Source organism: Camelus ferus, chromosome 33 (genome assembly GCF_009834535.1).
Source record: "Camelus ferus isolate YT-003-E chromosome 33, BCGSAC_Cfer_1.0, whole genome shotgun sequence".
NCBI lineage: Eukaryota > Metazoa > Chordata > Mammalia > Artiodactyla > Camelidae > Camelus > Camelus ferus.
The window spans coordinates 5,195,335-5,216,079 of NC_045728.1; positions in this window are offsets into that span (position 1 = coordinate 5,195,335).

The window sequence follows — 20,745 nt, forward strand, 5'->3', positions numbered from 1 at the left end:
ACAACTAGTTAATGGCAAAAATGAGACTTGAACCCTCATTTCTTGATTTCCAATACAATTTTTTTTTTTGCCTTATATCAGGAGAGACCATAAAATACTGGCCCAGGGGCAGAAGGGAGAGTGAGTGTCTCAGCTCTGCGAATGTGTTTGCACAATTTTGTGTACATTCCCCATGGGGTGAGGCTAAGTACCAGTGAACTAGATAATGTTGCTGGTTTTTTTTTTCCCCAATCATCAGGGAAAGATGCATTCCTAGAGACAGAAAGACTGGGTATCAGAAAGTAGCTGTCAAGCCTTACTGAGTTCACCTTCAACAACTTTTCCATGAGGTGGCAAATAGGAACAATTTTTCAGAAAACTGAGATTGAAGCTAAGGAAGTATATATATGCAAAGGTTTATTCAATAAATAATTTGGAGAAATTATTTTGAATCTAAAATCTTACTGGGCCCTATGGGACCTCAAAAGTGAAAAAGCAGAAAGAAAAAAAAGATAGACCCCACCCCTGAGGCATTTTCAATCTAAGTCATATACCACGTAACAAGTAAATTAGAAAATTAGAAAGAACAAGTTTGCACTTTTATCTCTTTAGCTGTAGTATGGGAATAATGCAAGCAGCAAGGGCAAGCTAATATATTCCAAATAATACAACACTGATCAAGATCTATGTGGAGTTTCTCAACAGGATGGGCAATTTGCAGGTGCTTCCTACAGAAGCCCCTCTCGACATCCATTCCTTCCTCAACAACATGGTTACAGGCATGTGCATCCTCCCCTGTGAGTCACCATATAAAATCAGATTCCTGGCACGCTATCTGGATCCCCCAGTTGGTAAATCTGGCTTTCTTCTTTCTCTCTGTTACATGCTATAGTTTTCCTGTTAGCAGGAACCATATCTGTTCGTGGCAGATGAACAATAAAGCTGGTGACTGAACGAATGTGTGAATGAACGATCTGAGTCCTCCATGTCTAATTTAGGCCTTCAATATATTTTGGTGCCTGAATTAATGTGCCGTATCTTGATGGCAAGAATGAACATAGACCAGTATAAAGACATTCTAGGGGTAGCGAAAGTCATCTGTAAAGAAGAGCTATAAAACTGTCCGTTTCTCTGCCCTTCCTCCCTCCATCCCTCCCTCCATCCTCCCTCCAGCAAGACAGCACTCACTCTGCGCTTTCGTTTTTCGGCGGGCGTGGAGGGCGGTAGTGTCGGTATTGCGTTTCTTTCTTTCTTAAGTATTTCCGTTATTTCACGGGTTGCTCTTTCTTGCTTTCTTTCTTCTTTCTTTCTTTATTTCTTATCTTTTTTTTTTCTTCTTTTCTTCTTCTTTCTCTCTTTCTCTCTTTCTCTCTTCTCTCCTTCCTTTCTTCCTCCCTCCCTTCCTCCCTCCCTCTCTTTCTCTCTTTCTGTTCTCTTTCCTTTCTTTCCCCTGGCCATGTGATTTCTCAGCACCACAGCTGATGGTATCCAAAATGCTATATGCTGTGCCACTGACTTAATATTTTAAAGGAAGAAAAGCTTACCTTCCATAGCTATCATCTAAATCTGTAGTTAGTCTCAAATTACATCATTAGCAAAATTGTATTTTCATGACTTTGGCTATTATGAATTTCAGAATAGAAGCAATTTTCTAGATCTTTCAGGAAATAAACCTGTAAATTGACTGGAAAAACAATTTGGATTCTAGAACATCTGATAGTCTACCACACGAGTTGAATTACCGAGGTAGTATTTCGGCCTCCTGCGTTATTCCATCTGAATAGACACTGCTTCAAGTCATTATTTGGATTATCAAAGCTGTCACTGCTCAGCTTCTGAAACCACAGCACAACATTTCCAGGCTGACTTCTGTAAGCAAATGCTTCGAGATGACTCTTGAGAATCCAAATTCCAAAGCAGCCAACTCCCTACAGGGAAAGTGTGAAGTCGACAACCGTGTTGTATCTTTCTCTTTTTTAAAGGAAGTTAATGACAAGGCTTCTCTCCAGCATCAGCTCTAATTCTGTAGCCAACAGTCAGTTTAAGCAGCTGTTTTCACCCATCTAATCATAATTTTAGATCCAACTGGAAACAAAATTGTTTGATGAAAAAAAGCTGTATCTTTTAGATAGAAAGTCCGAGGACAGTAGTGATGAAAGGGAATAGAAGCTAAAACAGGACTGCAGCTCCATCTAAGGAGTGGGATTTTGCAGGCAGGGAGGGCAACGCATGCTGCTTCAGTAGCAGCATTTGAAGTAGCCCAGACAGTCCGCTCTTCGCCAGGTTTTCCTGAGTCACACTGGAGGTTCCTTGAGTCAGTGCTGCCTGAAGAACCTAAGCAATCACCATCGATTTGGTCAGTCAAAAGACAAAACAAAACAAAACAAAAAGCCCTTTCATGAATCAACCTACCACCAGGCTCCAAAAGTTCCTTCCAAGATTTTGCAGAGCATAAACTAGGGTCCTTTCTCTAAGGCATATGTCCTTCTAGGAATTTCCTTCTCTCAACTGTGTTTGTTGAAATCCTTTCTTCTCAGGGACCAGCCCAAGTATTTTGGCCCTCCCTGAAGATCTCAGTCCATGGGAACCACTCTTTCCACTGCACTTTGTATTGCTCATTTGCTCAGCAAACTTCTCTGAGTACCTACTGTGCACAAAGCACGGTGCTAAATCAGAGGCACATGAAAATAAACGAGACAGGTTCATCTTCTCGAGGATCTTAGTGCCAGAGTCTAAACATAGTTCCACTCACAGACCACTGACTACAATGCAGAATGCTGAGGGATTTAGTAGAGATAGGCATAGGGGTCCACACCCATCCAACTCAGGCCATGGAATATGAGCAAGTGCTGTTGGAGATGAACTTAAAGAATGTTAAAAAACTTCACATGACAAAGAAGGGCAACAAAGGCAATCTGGGCAGAGGACACAGCTTGTGTAATGGCGCAATGTGAGAAGACAAGCCGATCAACATGGCCGGAGGATGCAAATCACTGGAAAAAGGGAGGGAGAAATGGCTGAATGGGTAGGCAGGGGACAAATCAGAAAGGATCTGGCAAGCCATGTAAAGAAGTTTAGGTTTTTATCCTACAAGCAATGAGGAGCCATTGAGAAGTCCTAAGCAGGGAGGCAACAGGGCTGTATCTGTGTATTTTAAGAGGACAAATACTCCAGTGACTATGTGAAAGGTGGTTTATAGTGAGACTGGAAGCAAGCAAATGAGTTGGGAGGGAGTCCAGAGAAGAGAGGGAGGGCGTCTACAAAACAGGAGAATGATAATGGCAACAGAAAGGAGGAAATTAACGTACAAAAATGCATTTACACCTCTACCACATCCTAACACTTACCATGGTCAGCCTGTCATTACGATTATCTGAATGCATAGTATCCACATCCTCCTTGAAACTGTAAGGTAAAGGCTGACCTTGTTTATCACGCCACTCCCAAAAGATTTAACATAGTCTGTTGAAAATAGTTGAAACCTAGCCTCCTGTATGTTGAAGTCTCTCAGATGACTTGCATTGTACCACAATAAAGTAGTCAGTTGTAGACTTGGGCACTGTACTGTGGTTTGATGTCCGTCAGTGCCCGTGGATGAGCGTCTCAGTGAAAGAGGAATATGCTCTAATCTCATGCCTTAGGGATAAAGACTAGGATCAGCTCTGACCCTGAAAAGCAATAATCTGACTTTAATACAAATTATTTTCTGTGACAGAGGAAGATCCGGAGGAGCTAACTCTAAGTTAACTCTACATCTTGGTATCATTTTTCCATCTGAACTCTGGATCGGAGCCTGCATTCTCAAGGGAATGATGTTCAGAGCTTCAGAACTGGGTCACTTCCCATCACCATCATTAGTCAGGGAATGAGTAAGGCCTCACTGGGAATTCACTGAAAACTACAGCCTCAAAATTGAAATAAGATTGTGTGCAGTCTGTCCCAGGGGAGACAGCATCCTAAATTGGCCGTGTCTCTGAGGTGGCTTGAGGGACTGCAAACAGTCTTACTCATGAAAATGCAATGTAATTAATCCATATTAACAGCTGTCGATAGGCACCCACAGACTACAGTAGATGGGATGGATTATATGAAGTATAAATATGATGCAAATTAACCAAGGTTTACATGTATGTGTACGTGTTCTTCCATTGAAGGCATGCATTGTGGAATCAGGAGTTCTGTTCTGCTGGTTACCTCATGAACAGAAGTGGAACTCCCCTGCAAACTAGGCATGATTTTCTGGTTAAACAGGTCTCACTAACAAATCACATAACACACTTCTGGGTACATTCTTTTGAACTTACACGCTGAGAAGGCTCTTATCCTCCAAGGCCCTCAGATTCTTGTCATGTAGTTATTCATAGGCACCGACATTGCTCAGACAATCCTTGGCCCTTCTCATTAGTCTCTGCCTTGAAGACAAGACAAGAACCATGTGAAAAAAAAGTCAGCCTCATTACTGTTAGGCTAGTCACATCTCATAGGAGTTCACATCCCCCTTTTGCTCTCTAGGCCAGAAATCTTACACTAAGTCAAGCAGGTAAGAGCCACGTGTATACCTCACACAGATGTAAACACAGGCCACACATAGAAAACCACATGCTGTCATCGAATGCATAAGAGTATGAGATATAAACCTCTTAGAAATTACAACATGACAATGATCAGGCCTCGGGCATAGATGCATCCAACACGACAAGGCTAGCACTATGTCTGCGACGTTTGTCATTCCATCTCTGGTACCTCAGCGGAGCCTCAGCCGTAGTAGGGAAGTCGTTCAGAACTACGGAATTGTTATTTTTCCTAGATACTGCTTTTTTTTTTTTTTTTTTTTTTTTTGCCATTTATGACTTCCTCAGACAAAAATACTTACAGCTTCTTCCTGTCTCCTGTTTCTCCCACTGCCTTCTATCCCCTATGGTGACAGGCACTTCTTCCAACCAGAAACTACTTTAAATAGACACCTGGGAAAGGGGGGTGCATTTACTTATACACAGTGAAATTCTGTAAGACGTAAAGTAGTATGAACTGTGTAATTGCCTAGCTAGAAATCTAATGGGGGTATAAATGGGATTCTGTAATAAGATATTCATAAATAATCTATGAAATGGAATCTTGAAAATGGAAAGATTCTGATGATTTACATATACTTTATAAATAACATTAAATATTATGATTCAAGAAATTGGAATGAAGTTTCAGTAATGTGACTTATTCAGCTTCATCTATTCGTCCAAATTAGTTATCAAGTCTCTGCTGACCGCCTTCTCAAGAAATCTGACACTGAATTAGATGCTTGGGGATTTCGCCTTGCCTGAATGAATGCAATGTTTAGTTAGGCCAAAATATCTGATCTTTCTGCAGTCTGTCCTGACATATCATTAACTTATACATGGTCAAGATAGAAGACCATTGTCCACTGTATTAAGCACAGATATTTAAATAGGAGCCACTTTTGAAATTTTATTCTTTGTTTTTGGAGGCAAGAAAGAAAAGAATAAACGTAGGAGTAAAAAAGTCAATAGGCATAACCATTCCAGGTGGTTTTCACTGATGAAATTTCATTGGTAATGAAGCTTAAGGCGGCTTATCCCATGAGCTCTCTTTCAGTAATGTGATAAAAGAAAATAGACAAAAATGAGTGGCTTGAGATAAGTGTAAGTAGGTCATCTTCCCAAAAGAAACAGCTCTAGTCTTCCAAATAGCTAATGGTAATTAGAACTATTCAAAATAATGGTTTAAACTCCAAAATAACTGAAGTTTAGAACTTCTTGAGAACCTCGGAAAGGCCCAGAGGTCCAGGACTCAATAGGAACCTCCACATCCACCTTTCTTAGTTCTTCAGTCATGCTTGCTGGTCTGCAGTATTTAGTTGTTTACTGGAATCCAAAATTCTTCAGTGATAGTAAAAATAACAGCTAATGTGTACTGAATTATTACTATGTACTGTATGAAAGCCTGGATGATTATTATATTTAATTCTTGATACAGTTTGTGAAACTTTAATATCTGTTTTACAGATGAGGAAACTGAAGCGAGAAGGAGTCATCTAAAACCACTATAATAAAAAGCAGAGCTAACACTTCAAAACCAGGTCCTCCTAATGACAAACTGATGCTCTTCATCTTGTAGATACTGCCTCGAGTCATATCCCTTTATGCCTGTATATAGTAGAATCATCACCCATCAAGATCTTGGAGTAGCTAAACCTATTTAGAATTACATTATTATTTTCTTATATGCTACTATGATGCCCTTGGTAAATTAAGTAACACATGCTTTTTGTCCCTATTGGCTCCCATAGAGCCACCATGTATACAAAGACAGACTTGTTGATAAGAATCCTGCCTTGTATTTTACTAAAACAATTATACCAAGTATCAAATTTTCTTGTTGGTGTGAGAACTACATTTCTTCACCCCTCCTAACGGCAGTTGGTGTTCACAGAGTATGCGAGAAGTCTAAGTTTCCGAGCTATGAAAAGAATCAAATGATTCTTATTAAGAACCTCACTGAATGAAGCCAGCCAGAGTTGATTGCATTTCCATGGAGGGGAGATCATTGCTAAGGGAATAATCGCACAAACAAGATTTCAAAAGATCTGAAGCAAATTCACATAATTCCACAAGTTCAGTGTTCTTCAGCCATTTTGGATTTTGTTCTCTTGATCACCAACTTCAATTGGACTTTAAAGAAAAGACGTCTCACATTTACCATATCTGATCAGCTCATAGCCCCTTGATCACATTCTCTGCAAGTCTTAGGCTGTAGCTGAACCATGTAGCAATGTGTCCTTCCTATAGGAATCTCTTTCAAGGTGTTACGGACTCTAAAATGTGGACTATAGCTCAGGTGCCTTTCTGAGAGGACTTCCTCACCCACGGTTGTACATGCTATAGTGAGCCACTCAGACCCCTCCATCATGAATAATTTATTCTCCTATTTGCTAAGAATGCATGCAGAAGGGCCCTCACCTGTCAGCTCTCTTGTTTGACTGCCTCAGTGTGACTAAAGAGAACTTCCTTGTCCAGAGTCACACCTACTTTCAGACATCCCAAGCTCAACGACTAGTCAGTGAACACAAAGCTCACCTTCCCTTGTCCCAACTGGGCTTCCAAGATGCAAGAGCTGCTGATGGGTCTGTTGGGAGAGAAACTGGGACTGCATCACAGCTCAACTCTTCTCCCTACCCCATCCTACATCCTTGCCTACCTTCCACAGGTGTTGATCTCAAGAGTGCTCCCTAATTAAAGTCCTGTATGCTAATTTCTGACTTGCACTCTGCTTCCCAGAAAACCCAACCTATCATTCCTATACTAACAGAATTTCTTTAACAGTCTTTTCTCTCTAAAACTCTCACACTTTATTTAATAGGGTAGAGAAACCTCTGGGAAAGGAATAAGAAAGGGAAGCCACCGGGAAATGTAAAGGCCGACAGCTCATCAATTAGCAAAGAAACACCTGCATCCCTTGGGTTGTCCAAATTCACTGCCATTCAAAAAATAATTGAGTTCACAGGTAGATCATCACTAAGATTCAAATTTGCAGCTAAACTATTCATGGCATCTTTCAATCCATACCAGGTGAGGAAATATTTGTAAGACAGAGTCATTGTGGGAACAGAGGAGACAGAGGGGGGACCTACTGTCAGCTCTCTTCCTGCTGCACGGCTCTGAAGCAACGCGGTCAAAGTCTAGGATGCAGCCTCCCTTCCCCCCACCTCCCAGGTCTATGACTTCATTCCAGTTCCTGGTCTCCGAAGACAGTCAGCAAAAGAGGCCTGCCTGAGCCATGTGATAGCATTAATGGATCCCGTCTAATATTCCAATATCCTCTTACTATTTATATGTACTTGATTCTTCCGTAGAAGCAAAGCACTGAGAAGCAGGAATAATAGCACATCAGACAGTAGGCATATAACAAGCCAAAGATGTTAGCACCCTAAGTGTAGGTAACAGTCCGTATTGCTCAATAAAGTTCATTGCTTTCCTTTCCATAGCTCCATTTTTGTTACTCCAGTTGTGGGAAAGCATCATATCTGCTGTCATTGATTATCTGGGAAACCATATCCAGTTATTTCATACAAATAAAATGATATTCTTTCATAAGGTAAAATCAGTTAAAGTCCAAGTAAAGATTAATGAGATATATTTATTTTAAATGACCAACAATTCTATATAGTCTAACCATGGTATGCAGTGTAAACTCAGGATCTAGCATTCTACCAAAGACCGAAGCAGCTACAAAGACAGGGATTCTGCATCATAACTGAGGAAGGAGAAGACGGAAAGGCTCTGGAAGGCTTGAAAGTGAGAGTGTACGAACTGAGTAATATTTAGCCAGTGAAAACCATGGAACTTTACGAATCATGAAGTCCACACACCTACCTTTTACTCAGTCATTCTAGGGAAGGTCCAAGCTCTCAAAGAATTCAAGCTGTTTCACAGAAATACATTAAATGGGTCGGTTTCTTTGAGATTCCTAATGGATCCTTGATTAAATTTTCTTCAAGTGAGCAGATCTATTTGAAGACATCCTATTCCATCTTCTATGTCTCCTTTCTCAGTGCACCTACTTTCTGAACTTACTGGAATCTAGTTCATCCCAGTTCTATATTAAGGAAAAACCATCACTAGAACTTGGGTTGGTGGCTTGCCTTTCCTGCTGCAGAACCAATGTTTCTAATTTAAGCGTGACTAAGAGTCACAGATCACGAGGCCTCACCCCCAGAGTTTTGATTCATTAGGTGTAAGTAGTATAAGATGCATTTCTAACAAGTTCCTAGTAGTTGCTGGAATGTGGCTACTCTGAGGATCAAATTGAAAATAACTGCTGTAAAGAAAAGAAAAGAAAAAAAGAGTCTGCCTGAGGTCTTTCCAGAATAGATAAAGAGATGGTGGCAGGGGCGTGCAAGGGTGAGGAGATGATTCGTTTCCTTCAGTAAAAGTCCATGATGAGGGGGTAAAAAAAAGTCCTGAGTGATAAAGGGCTTTGCCGCCTTCCACGGGTGAAGAACCATGAACGTAGTATACAGATGTAGTATAAAAGTGCCAAGTATGGTGGCTGGTATACAGCAGGTTCTCACAAATGTGTGTGGGTGTGGGGAAGGGGAAGAAACGACCAGAGGCTGTTGGTTGGTTCTTGTTGGTTCTTCTTTAAAGGAGTTATTGTGTATTTTGTTTTGATTTTGCCATAACTAGGGCATTAAGAAAATGGAATTTCTCTCTAAAGAGAATGTGTGGGTGTAGCTGCCAATGCAGAAGGGTAAACAGCAAACTTGGTAAGTCAAGTGACACAAATCAAAGGAAATCTGACCCTTCCTCTCCTCGGATCTCGTGCTACAATTTGAAATGGAGAAAGTAAGCTAACAGAATAAATGGTACAAAGTAATTTAGCTGCTTTGCGAAGTTCTTTAAGTTTTAATAACAGCAGAAAGATCCTTTTTTAAAATATGAATTTCATCTCGCCTATGTGCCTTTAAGGGAGCATAACTTATTTATACGTTCTCCTTTCTTCTAATTTACTGACTCTTTCCATCTCGGTGCTCTCCCTTTCAACTAGAACAATAGGGTTTTGAAGATGGGTATGTCGTAACAGCAGTGGTTTTCAGTTCTCTCCATGACTCCTCATTATAAGGTTATTTTCTTGTGTTTTGAAACAGAAGTGCAGCCTTTGATGCTACCATTTAAATTTTCTTTTCTTTTTTTCCTTTTTCTAAAGAAAGTGTCCCCTACTTATTACCTAGCCTTGTCACCTTGACACAATGTGGTAAATAGCATTCTAAATAAATATTTTCTAATACGCCTTCAAGTCCAACTTTCTTTTGAGTGCAAATGGGATAATTGGGCAGGGGAGAAGAAAGCAGCGCTGAGCGCAGTTTTAAGGGGGGAAGAGAGTGCTTTTTGTTTGGCTGCTCTGACGTTGGGCTCTTCAGCAATTTCCAGGAGAGCCTGGGGAATTCACCAACAGCATGTTAGTGACTGGACTGCCTGCATCTGAAGCTCAGCAGGGGCAAACCCTGGGGCGCTCTGCTGACGAGGGAGAGAGAGTCCCTGTGTACATCTCCTCCTTCCTGGGTGTTTTTGTAGCTTTTCTACTGCTGGTGACATTTTCCTTGGCCTCCTTCACCCTGTGCTGTGTATTTCCTAGAATTTCTTTCTTTCTTTCCTTCTTTTCTCCAGGCTCAGTTCCTTTGCCTCCCTCTGTTCACCTCCGTCTTCCTACGTGTTTCTTCCTGTCCGTCTCTCTTATGTTTCCACTGACGTGTGGATCTGCTCAGCCTGCTACCCAGGAGCTGCTTTTGGCCTCCTGATGACACAAGGTACTGCCATCCTGACGGGCAGCAAAAGGCAGGGAGAGGCAGACGTACATTAATGTAAGGGAGCTTCGGGAATGGATAAGCTGTTGCCAGTTTCAGACATAAGTTACTTAATTAAAAGCCAGAAACTCTTAGCGCTGGTTGTCACTTGCCTCCTTTGAGAGCGCAGTCATCCCTTTGGTGCCCTTGCTTTTGAGAAGTGCCCGTCTGGGCTCCTCTCAGCTCTGTGAAGCTCAGTCTAGTCTCTCCAGCTGACAGGTAACAGGCAAAGGAGGAAAAACGAAAGAGAAGCCTGGAAGCTGGAAACAGTGGAACAATCATTTGCACATTATTGAACCACAAGCCAGAAACCAAAATATGAGACTTACTGCAGAGTCCCCAGGCATCTATTCTGTGCCTCCAAAATGCCAGGCACTGTCCCCGACACAAAGGAAGACCAGAGACATAAGAATGACCCCACCAGTGTTCTCACGGAGATTGTCATATTTGAGGGTCCAGATTTATAAATCTGCGCTCAATGAAAGCACGAACACTACTTTCTTTCTCCAGCCTCTGCTCAAACCAACCTGCTCAACACTATTCTTTCATTCCCAGTCATCGATACTGAGTTGTTTTCATTTTTGGATATTATAAAAAATGCTATGGATATTCATGTGCAAGTTCTTGATGGACATATGTTTTTATTTCTTTTGAAAATGTACACAGGAATGAAAGTGTTATATCATGTGATAGTGCTCTGTTTAACTTTCTGAGGGTCTGCCAAAGTGTCTTCCAAAGTGGCTGCATAATTTTTACAATCTTGCCGGCAATATATGGGGGTTCTAATTTCCCACAACCATTCCTGACTGTAGTAATTTGAGCTTTCTATCTTTCTTCTTAGTCCGTTTACACTTGATAAATTTCATCCTTTTAAATATATTAAGTTTTATTTTGAAAATAGTCTGTCCTGAAGGATGTTCCATATGGACTTAAGAAAACTGTCTCTTGCTACTGTTGAGTGGGATGTTCTACTAGAAATTAACTTCCTTGTGGTATTTCTCAAGTCTTCTACTTCCTCGTTACCTTCCTATCTGTTCTATTATTGTGAAAGGAGGATGGACATTTCTCAATGTTATTATTAAATTGTTTCTCCTTGCATTTCTATCATTTCTAGTTTTCTGTATTTGGGGACTGTCTTGACAGAAGCTTATCCATTTATCATTGCAATGTCTTCCAGATAGATTGGTACTTTTGTTACTACAAAATATTCTTCTTTGTCTTTAGAAATTTTTTGTGTCTTAAAGTCTATTTTGTTTGATATGAGTACAGCCAATCCAGTTTTCTTTTGATAATTGTTTCTTAGTGTATCTTTTCCCATTCTTTTAATTTTCATCCTATTTTTGTCCTTGAATATAAAGTCTGTCTCTTGTGGACAGCATATAGTTGGGTTATTTTTTATCAGATTGTGCCAACTTCTATCTTTTGATTAGAGTGTTTATCAATTTAAATCTAATGGTTTTACTGATAAGGTGGGATTTATATCTACTATTTTCCTGCTCATTTCCTGTATGTCTTATGTCTGTTTTTTGTTCCTTTATTCCTACTGTCTTCTTTTGTGTAAAATATATATGTCTAGTATATAATATAAGTTCCCTTGTTATTTTTTAACAACTTTTTTTTGTTATTTTCTTAGTGGCTGCCCTAGCGAGTACAATTACCATATTAATGTAGAAACAACCTAGTTCAAGTTAACACCAGCTTAATTTCAGTGATCTATAAAGAAACGTGCTCCAGTATAGCTCTGTCGCCTCACCTCTTCTCTGTGCTGTTATTTTCATACAATTATATGCTTTTGGTTATTATATATATTATAGATTATATCTAATATATATTATTTTTATATTATTATATGTTATATTATATATAATTTATATATATTATAAACCAATATAACACAGGTTTTAAATTATTATTTTACCCAGTGGTCTTTTAAGTCATATAGAAATAAAAAGAATTATAAACAAATACACATTTATACTGCTTTCCACGATTACACATGTAGCTTTCTTTACTGGTGCTTTCATTTCTTCATGCAGATTTGAGCTACGTCTAGTTTCCTCTCCTGAAAGATACTTTTAGCAGTTGTTCTAGGGGAGGTTGATTAACAGTGAACTCTCTCAGCTTTTGTTTAGCTGGTAATGTATTGTTTTTTCCTTCATTTCTGAAGGATAATTTTGTTGGATGCCTGATTTTGATCGACGGGTTTTTGTCGTTGTTTGTTTGTTTAGTCCCTGTAGTTCGGGTATGTCATCTTGCTGCCTTCTGACCTCCATAGTTTCAGATGTGAAGTCAGATGTTTTTGTGGAAAACTGGAAATTTTAAATAATCTACCTGTAACTCTGGAAAGAAAAAATTCTGTTTCCTTCTCTCAGGGTTTAGCGGCATTGCCATTTATTATTTCTCCTGTTCGTTGAGTGACTTTCCTGGAATAACTTTGCAGAGCGTGTGTTCTGTGTCATGTCCCCAGTCACAGAAGTCTCTGTTCACTTGGCTTGCTGTTTCACTAATATTTGGGCAGATACTTCCATAAGTTTCTTGAACCAGTAAGTGGCCAGCTCTTGTCGCGGGGCTTTGTGTGTGTTGGAACACACCTTCAATGTGTCAGTAGGCAATTTTCAGTTCTCCCTTAACCTTAACTGCCTACTTGTGCAGAGCCTCAAGGTTAGCCAGAAGTGAGAGATTAAGATTTTTTTCAGGTCTTTCCTAGGCATAGGCACACTATTGCATATACACATCACCTTCTAGTTTCTTAGGAACATTTCAGAGCTTTTCAAAGACCCCTATTGGCAACTTTTCCTCTAGGTTTTTCTTTTAAGATTTTATTCAGCCTTTTGTTATCCCAAACTTGTATTACAGCCTCAGGTAGCTGCAATATTAAACAATTACTACTGATTGTTCTTGTCAAACACTCGAAGGTAGAGCTTTTCAACCAGAATAATCTCTGAATGAGGCCAAGTAAATGAGTTGCTGTGAATAGAACTTTTCATGGAGCTTCCAGAGAGGTCAGATCAAATAGTAATATTAATCCCCTGAATTTTGACTTTGGACAGCTCCACATACATTCTGCTCCCTCCTGTAGCTGCTAGGCTGCTGATTTTCACAGCTACCATGGTCACAGGCCGTTGATTTTCAAGGCTACTGCAGAGCTGGAAAAAGGAGGTGGGAGCCAGACACGTTAAAGCAGCACAAAGCTCGTTGTTCTCATTGAGACTGACCAGTTTTTCTTGAATAAACACTACTCAGATTGCTGCAAGCCTTTGGTTATTTTTCGGTTGAGTTTGATCATTTTTGCCACTGTACTTGCTGCTTTTATGGAAGTGAGGATGTTCAGATGCCCTTAGTCCACCATTATGGTGTTTCTCTTCATTATACACACAAATTTGTTACTATCTCTTACTCTCATTACATCTAACTTCTGTGAGAGCAGCCTGTACCTGCATTGGTTATCGTGATAACCCCAGCTCCTTGCCCTGTGCCTGAAGCATAACAGGAGCTCAATGTGCGCTGAATAAGTAAGTAAATACAAAACCCTCATGAGAGCACAAAACATGGATCTGATCGCAGAAACCCAAGAAAGCATGGAGCTCCTTTAGACCTATTACGATGTGGTGAAGTATATTTGGTAGAAGGGTCCAAAGTAATTCCCTTGGGAATTATAAAGCGTTGGCAACAAGACTGTCATCTTCTGCTTTCTAGATTTGTTTCAACTGCAACAAGGAAAGAGGAAATGGGACTCAATTCCTTGACCTCCTGCCCCTGCAGTCCCGAAGAAGGCTTTGTAATAGCATCTAAAAATGGGGACAGCTGCTAATTTGCCTGCATGGTTTTTCTTTCTAATATGACTTTATTTTTCAGGTGGGAGGGATGATTGCCTGCATCAGGACGAGTGAACGTCCCTTTGTAAAATAGGGCTTCAAAAGAAAGAGCACGAAACACCATCGCGCAGCGCGCCTGGGGAGATCAGGCTATGGCGGCAGCGCAGCCCGGGCTCACCCTCCGTGCGTGTCCCACTGCCTGGCCTGTTTGCTTTCCTCTGTGCCTCTGCTTCTCGCATGGTGGTACTTTGGTGGCTGACCACTGAAGACTAGATTTGAGAAGACTGGTAAAGAAGACTAGTTACAAAAGATTTTGGTAAATAACGCCATTTGTAAACTTGTTTTTTCTTTTAATTTGGAAGTATAAATTGGTCCTGGGCTTCTGAGATTCCTGGCAGTAAGGAAGGCAGACCTGACAGCTTGGTAAAAGCAATCTGACTTTGTAACCAAGGCATTAAAAGCAAGGATAGAATAGGAAAAAAAAAAAAAAAAAGTTCCTATTTTAAGTGACTAGCATTGTGTTTTGCCTAATACCTTGGTGAGGGTTAGCAAGGAAAGGGAGCACTTGAGGGAAATCCAGGGCCGTGACTGGCCCACAGTGAGCCTCTCTGAAAAGGAAGGAGGCCTTGGGCAGAGAGAGACATGACGTCTTAACTTTGTTTCCATCACAAGCAAAGTCATTTCAACAGATGCATAAAAAAAATCCCACTCATTTTTAAATGCCTCAAACATTTCAGTGTTGAGCAAGATTTATTTTTTAGGTAACTTTTTATATTTTTGTTACATATAATAAGTATTACCTATTCAGCTTTCAGGAAGTGAGGCACCTGTTCATCATGGTGTAGCTCTGAATGAATGGAAAGTAAGAGGGCTGCAGAAATGAAAGAAGTTGTGCACATTTTCTTAACACACTTGCTCTTCCACTTCTTCTTTTGTCGGGAGAAGAAGGAAAACACAGCGGCGTTTTAGGGGGCATCAGAGCTCATCAGACCTCATCCAGCCAGATTTCTTCTGAAGACGAGAGGAGAGAGCTTACTGACTCAGTGTTCTTTCCTCTACTCATGAGTTCTATAAAACAGTCCAAGGTAGTGGCTACTAAACATAATTCTGCAGCCCACTGGTGTGAGATAAGTGGCTCATGATGTCACAAGTAAAACAGTGTGTCCCTAAAATCATTAGCGTGCAACCATATGGTGCAACTGACTTGTATTTTTTAATATAAATTAGACCTGATTCAAGAATATTCCTATGATAATGTCACTCTCACAATGTTTCTGCATAAAAAGGTTACTTGGATTTGAAGAAAATATTTTATTTCTCACTTCTGACCTGTTTTGTGCACTGTTTACATACATTTTAATTATATGTACGTGACTTAGCAGGCCATGCTGATCTGCTTGATTTCATCGTTCATCCTTAATTACATCTACAGCCTGAAGGAGGGTGTGCCTGATGACTCCAACAGAGAGGATTGAAAGTAAAAGGCAGGTGTCTTCGAGGGCTTCAAGTTACCGTATTAAAGGGCATCAGTAATTCTTCTGTAAATATGTTTTTAAATTATTCAAACTATTTCTCCAAATGTTTATCATGGATAAGAAATATATTTCCTTTAAATAAGACTCCGTGTCAACATCTAATTTGGAATGAGACAAAACAGATAGTTTGTTAAAGAGTAATTTTTAGTTGGTCTCTTCAAAATAATTTTTGTTTACAGAGCCATTTCTGGAAGAAGGATGAGTGATATGGTTGCCAAGGGAAACCTTATCATGATTGGAAGAGAGGTCATTACAGGTTTTTACAAAGAAAAGAGGAGGGGTGCCTTTCTTTCGAGATTCTTTTTTTTCTGCTCTTACAGGGAAAGAAAAAAGAAGCAGAAACAAAAATTGCCTTTTCTGCTCCTTATTCACTCTGTGAATTCACAGAAAGTCTCATGGTAATGAGCCTCTGAGAGTGCCCAAGCCCCATGACAACTTTTTTGGGCATTGTTTAATTTATTACTTGAATGCGGTATTTTTTTTACCCCTGCGTTTATGTTTGTTCTGCCCAACTGTAAGGTATCCTAGTTATAGTTAAGGGCTACATTTTATAACTGTGTTACCTAAGTGCCTCGTGCATAGTTAAGCACTGAGTTAATATTATTTTATCTTAATCCATCATAATGCTTAATATGGAAAAAATAATTTTGAATGGAAATAGGAGATATTCTTATGTCTTTCCATTAGCTGTTTAGAAAAATAAATATAAGCTGGATCTATATACTCAAAAATATGTATCATAGGGCAGGATCTGTTTTTCTTGTTAACCGTTACTTGTATCCCCAGCTCTGTGGGTGGTAACTGGCACATATAAATGTTCACTAAGTAAGTGTTTAATGAATGGATCCTGTGTTCATGGTTATAACTGACAAGAGTGCAGATATAGGGTCAAGTTGAAAACAAGCTTCTCTACTCAGGCAGTCTTACAAGTATGCATACATTTTTTAAATCCAAAAACGTTAAATAACAAAGCCCCTTTAAAAAAATTCAGAGAATTTGGGAAAGAACTCAGAAATAAGACAGAGATGTCAAAAACGAAGACAAAAATATGTAGGTGGAAATAATTCATTTATAATCATATACCATCTGAATACTTAGGGAGGCTATTAGAAGGGTATCTCTTTAAAAAGGTACCTCTTTGAAAAGATTCAAAGTGATGGACTAACCTGAAAACTTGTTGTCATTTTATGGTGACAGTTTCTTTTCTGTCTCAACTGATTGTTTTTAAGAATGTTTCACATGAAACTTCTCTTTAGCCTTCAAGATCTTGCTTTGGCTAAAAACACTTCACTAAAATATAGCTTTTTAGTCATCATACCCAGAGAGTGGGTGGTCCAGGGAGTGAACCTATGAATAAAATTCATCCAAAACATGGAAGATCCAATTCATCATGCAAGCCCCAGCCCAGAGAATAAAACATCAATTAATGTGAACATCAATGGAATATAGGACATTGATAAGCTAACGATATTAATACCGTTTTTGAACATTTACTTGGTTCTACGAATTGTATAAAATATTTTACATAAGTTATTACGAATTGGTATGATAAAATTGTGAAGTAGACACCAGTGTTACCATTTTAGAGATGGAGAAATTGAAGATCAGAGATATGAACTGGTTTAGCTAAAGATGCTTTGAAGTGACCAAGCTGAGGTGTAAATGTAGGTCTGTCTGGCTAGCGAAGCTCAGATCCCAAGCTTTCCTCACTATACTGCCCAGCCAGAAGTCTCACCGCATCCAGCCAGACCTATGATCCTCTGTGACACAACCTACACTTTTACCCTACTTTTAACTTTGCTCAGTCTCAGTCATTGTCCATTCAGACTCAGACCCACCGATGGCTTAAGACCCACCAATGTCACTGTTCAGGCCAACCCCTAACCAGCAGGAGAATGATTTATGGAAAAGATTACCTGAGGCTCAGTTTTTGTCCCTAGTGAGTGTTTTTAAAAGGAAACTGGAGCGTATAGTGGGGGAAGTTTGGGGCTGGGGCTTCATTTCCGGACACAATTGCATTTAAATCCCAACTCTGTCCATTTGTGGCATTTTCAGTTAAGTGACTTTATATCCATGAGCATGATTTCCCCACTTACAAAAATCATGTCTCTGCTTGAAGACCACTGCCGTTGCTTGTGAAAACTAAAGCTGAAATGTGGCAGAAGACACAGGAACTCTGAGCTCCACCATGTTCTTGCAGCTGGGAATGAAAACTGAAAGTCTGGTGCCCTGAAAGGAAATGGCACATGGATTACTGTCCCTAGGACTGCCATTCCTGTCTTTTAGGGTCAATATCTATAACTTGAAATAGACCCTGTGATGACTCATTGGTGAGTCCAATAATGTGATGCAATTTTTTCTACCTAGATCTATCTGGTGAAGATTGTGGCTGTAATAAAAGATGAGCTTGACCATTGCCTTTGTCACACTCACTGTCATCACAGAAAAGTATAGAAACTAGACATTCAAGATCACAAGGTAAATAAGATTTAAGGAACCAGTGCATCTTTGTTCTTCAGTTAATACATCTGTTCTATTTATGTTGTGTTTCCCTGATCAAGAAGCCAGAGTCATTTTTCTGCTGTAATGACCAACTCACAATGGCAAAGATCAAGCGGGGGTTTGCAATTCAGGTATTTATAGGAGTGTCCGTTAAGTTTATTGAGTATGTAAGAAAGAATATTTTACGAGCTAGTGTTAGATATTCTGGATGGCCACACCTGTCTATTACAATGAAGAGTGGATTTAAGGAAGCCAATAGACACATAACATAAGTCATAATGGTTAAGATTTTTTAAAAGGAGTGGAAGGAGAAAGAAATTCATTGCAAGTGAGAGGGAAAGAAAAAAGAGACAGTTCTACCAGGAATCCATGATAAAGCTATTAAAATTGAGTAGTGTGATGGGGCACAAAGACAAGGAAAGAAGCTTAGATCGTGGGCCAGAGAGGACCACATGCTTTCCTTCCTCTTCAAAAATTGACTGCTTTTCTTTACAAGAGAAGAAAGAAGGGGAAAAAAACACTTGCTTAATGCTCGCTACATGTCAGGAATTATAAGTTTACATACACTAACAAATTTAATTTTCACAACAATCTGATAAATTGAGCAATCTCAGAGGTCAGCAAACTATGACCCACGAATCTAGACAGCTGCCTATTTTATTATGACCTGTGAGCTGGGGACAGTTTTTATGTTTTTAAAAAGTTACATTTTGAGTGGTATATAAGTGTCTACATGATATTGTCCACTACCTTTTGGTCTGCAAAGCCTGAAATAACTATTGTCTAATCCTTTAAGGAAAAAGTTTGCCAACCACCGTGCCATACTTTCACCCCACTATTGCCGATGAGAACATTGAGGTCGTCAGTTCTTCTCTTCTGTTTCCAAACAAGAGGACGAGGGTTTGAACTCCAGAGCTTTCGTTCCAGAACGTGAGCTCTTCACGGCTATATTGTACTGCAACTGAGAGATGAAGGATATCTGTCTTGACTGTGAGGGAAAAGTCTAGTTAAAATGTGCCTGCCGTCTAAGTGCTCATCATCACTAGAGAATTTGGTTTCAGATACTGAGTTAGAACTACAGGTGAAAAAGCTGAGCTGTGCCAGAGGGAGCAGCAAGCTTTAACAGAAAGCCAGAAACAGGTCCTAGAGAAACCTTGAGGGAGAGATTGGTGGCACTAAAATAAGGGTAGAACTCCCACGGGACACACACGGAACAGGGACAGAGGAAAGGAAATGAGATCAACAGAGTTTCTTCTGGATTTTACCAAGTTTCAGGAACTCAGAGGGAAATTGTCTTTTTTCCTCCAGGAAGTGAAGATCAGAACAATAATGAAGATGGTCAAATGAGGCTACATGGAGATAGAGCAAAGAAGCATGTTCTGAGTCTCTCAACAACCCAGAGTCCAGGGCCAGTGAATGACCCCCAAAAGCAACCATAGAATATCTGTGCTTAGCTTCCAGCCCAGCTCTGAAACCAACATCCACGGACATTTGCTCCCTTTGTACCTGTATCCTTCACAGGTAAGTATTTTCTACACCTGTGCTGTATCTTAGCTTTTGTTTAAGGTGTTACTCCAATAATCCTTCAAGAAATATTGGACTTATGAAATGGAACAAACCGGCCCCCAGCACATTTTTAAGGGGAGAAAGAGGGAGAACCGTGAAGATGTGTAGCTCTGGAGACAGCCGCTCTGGTGGTCGGTGAGCATCAGCACACAGGTGCATGTCTGCCCACCAGCCGGGCAGCCCGCCTCCCGGTGCCTCCCATCAGGAACGCATGGTACTGGGGGTTCCAGAGTTTAGGTCTAGCCTGCCTACTCCTGAAGCAAATCACGGGGGCACATCTGAAGTGAAAGCAGAGGCTGAAGGTGAGGTGGAAGTTGGGTAAGGAGGGCAGGGGTCTACAAAACAGAGATCCAGACCAAAGCAGAGACAGCCTAGATTTTTCTAACCTGTGAGCCTTAGTAATGTCACTAGTAACACGACCACGGGGTTCTCTACCTTACAAGGATTTTGTTACCATTAGAAGAAGTGAAATATTTTTGGTCCTTTTTTTGTGTGTGTATATAGAAGACTTCATAAACGCTACATACGTCACACCAAAATTCTTTCAGTAGTTCCATTCTTTTGTTAAGCATCTCCAAGGAAGACCACACACTCCTCCTTAATAAGACATTAATTGCCTCCTAACCCCTCCAAGAGATTCTGGTGTTTGAACGTGAAAGGGTACAGAAAATAGGAAAGAGTCCAAGTTGAAATTCCCTTCAGTCTGAACGTGCTCTGAAGTTAACAAAGCACTGGTCTCCTCTGTAATGAAAGCCAGTTCTCCAGACCCAACAGTCAGATGCCTGCTTTCACCAACAAGGCAAGAAGAACCCTTTGATTTGCACCATCACTAACTGCTTTGGCAGGAAAGTTTTTATTTGAACTACACTTTAGAAAGAAATAAAGAGACCAGTAAAGAAAAATCATGACTTCCCCTTTTTAGCCTATTTTTTATGTCCCCCCACCCCACCCCCCGCCTTTGGACAAATAAAAATTTAAAATGAGAAAAAAA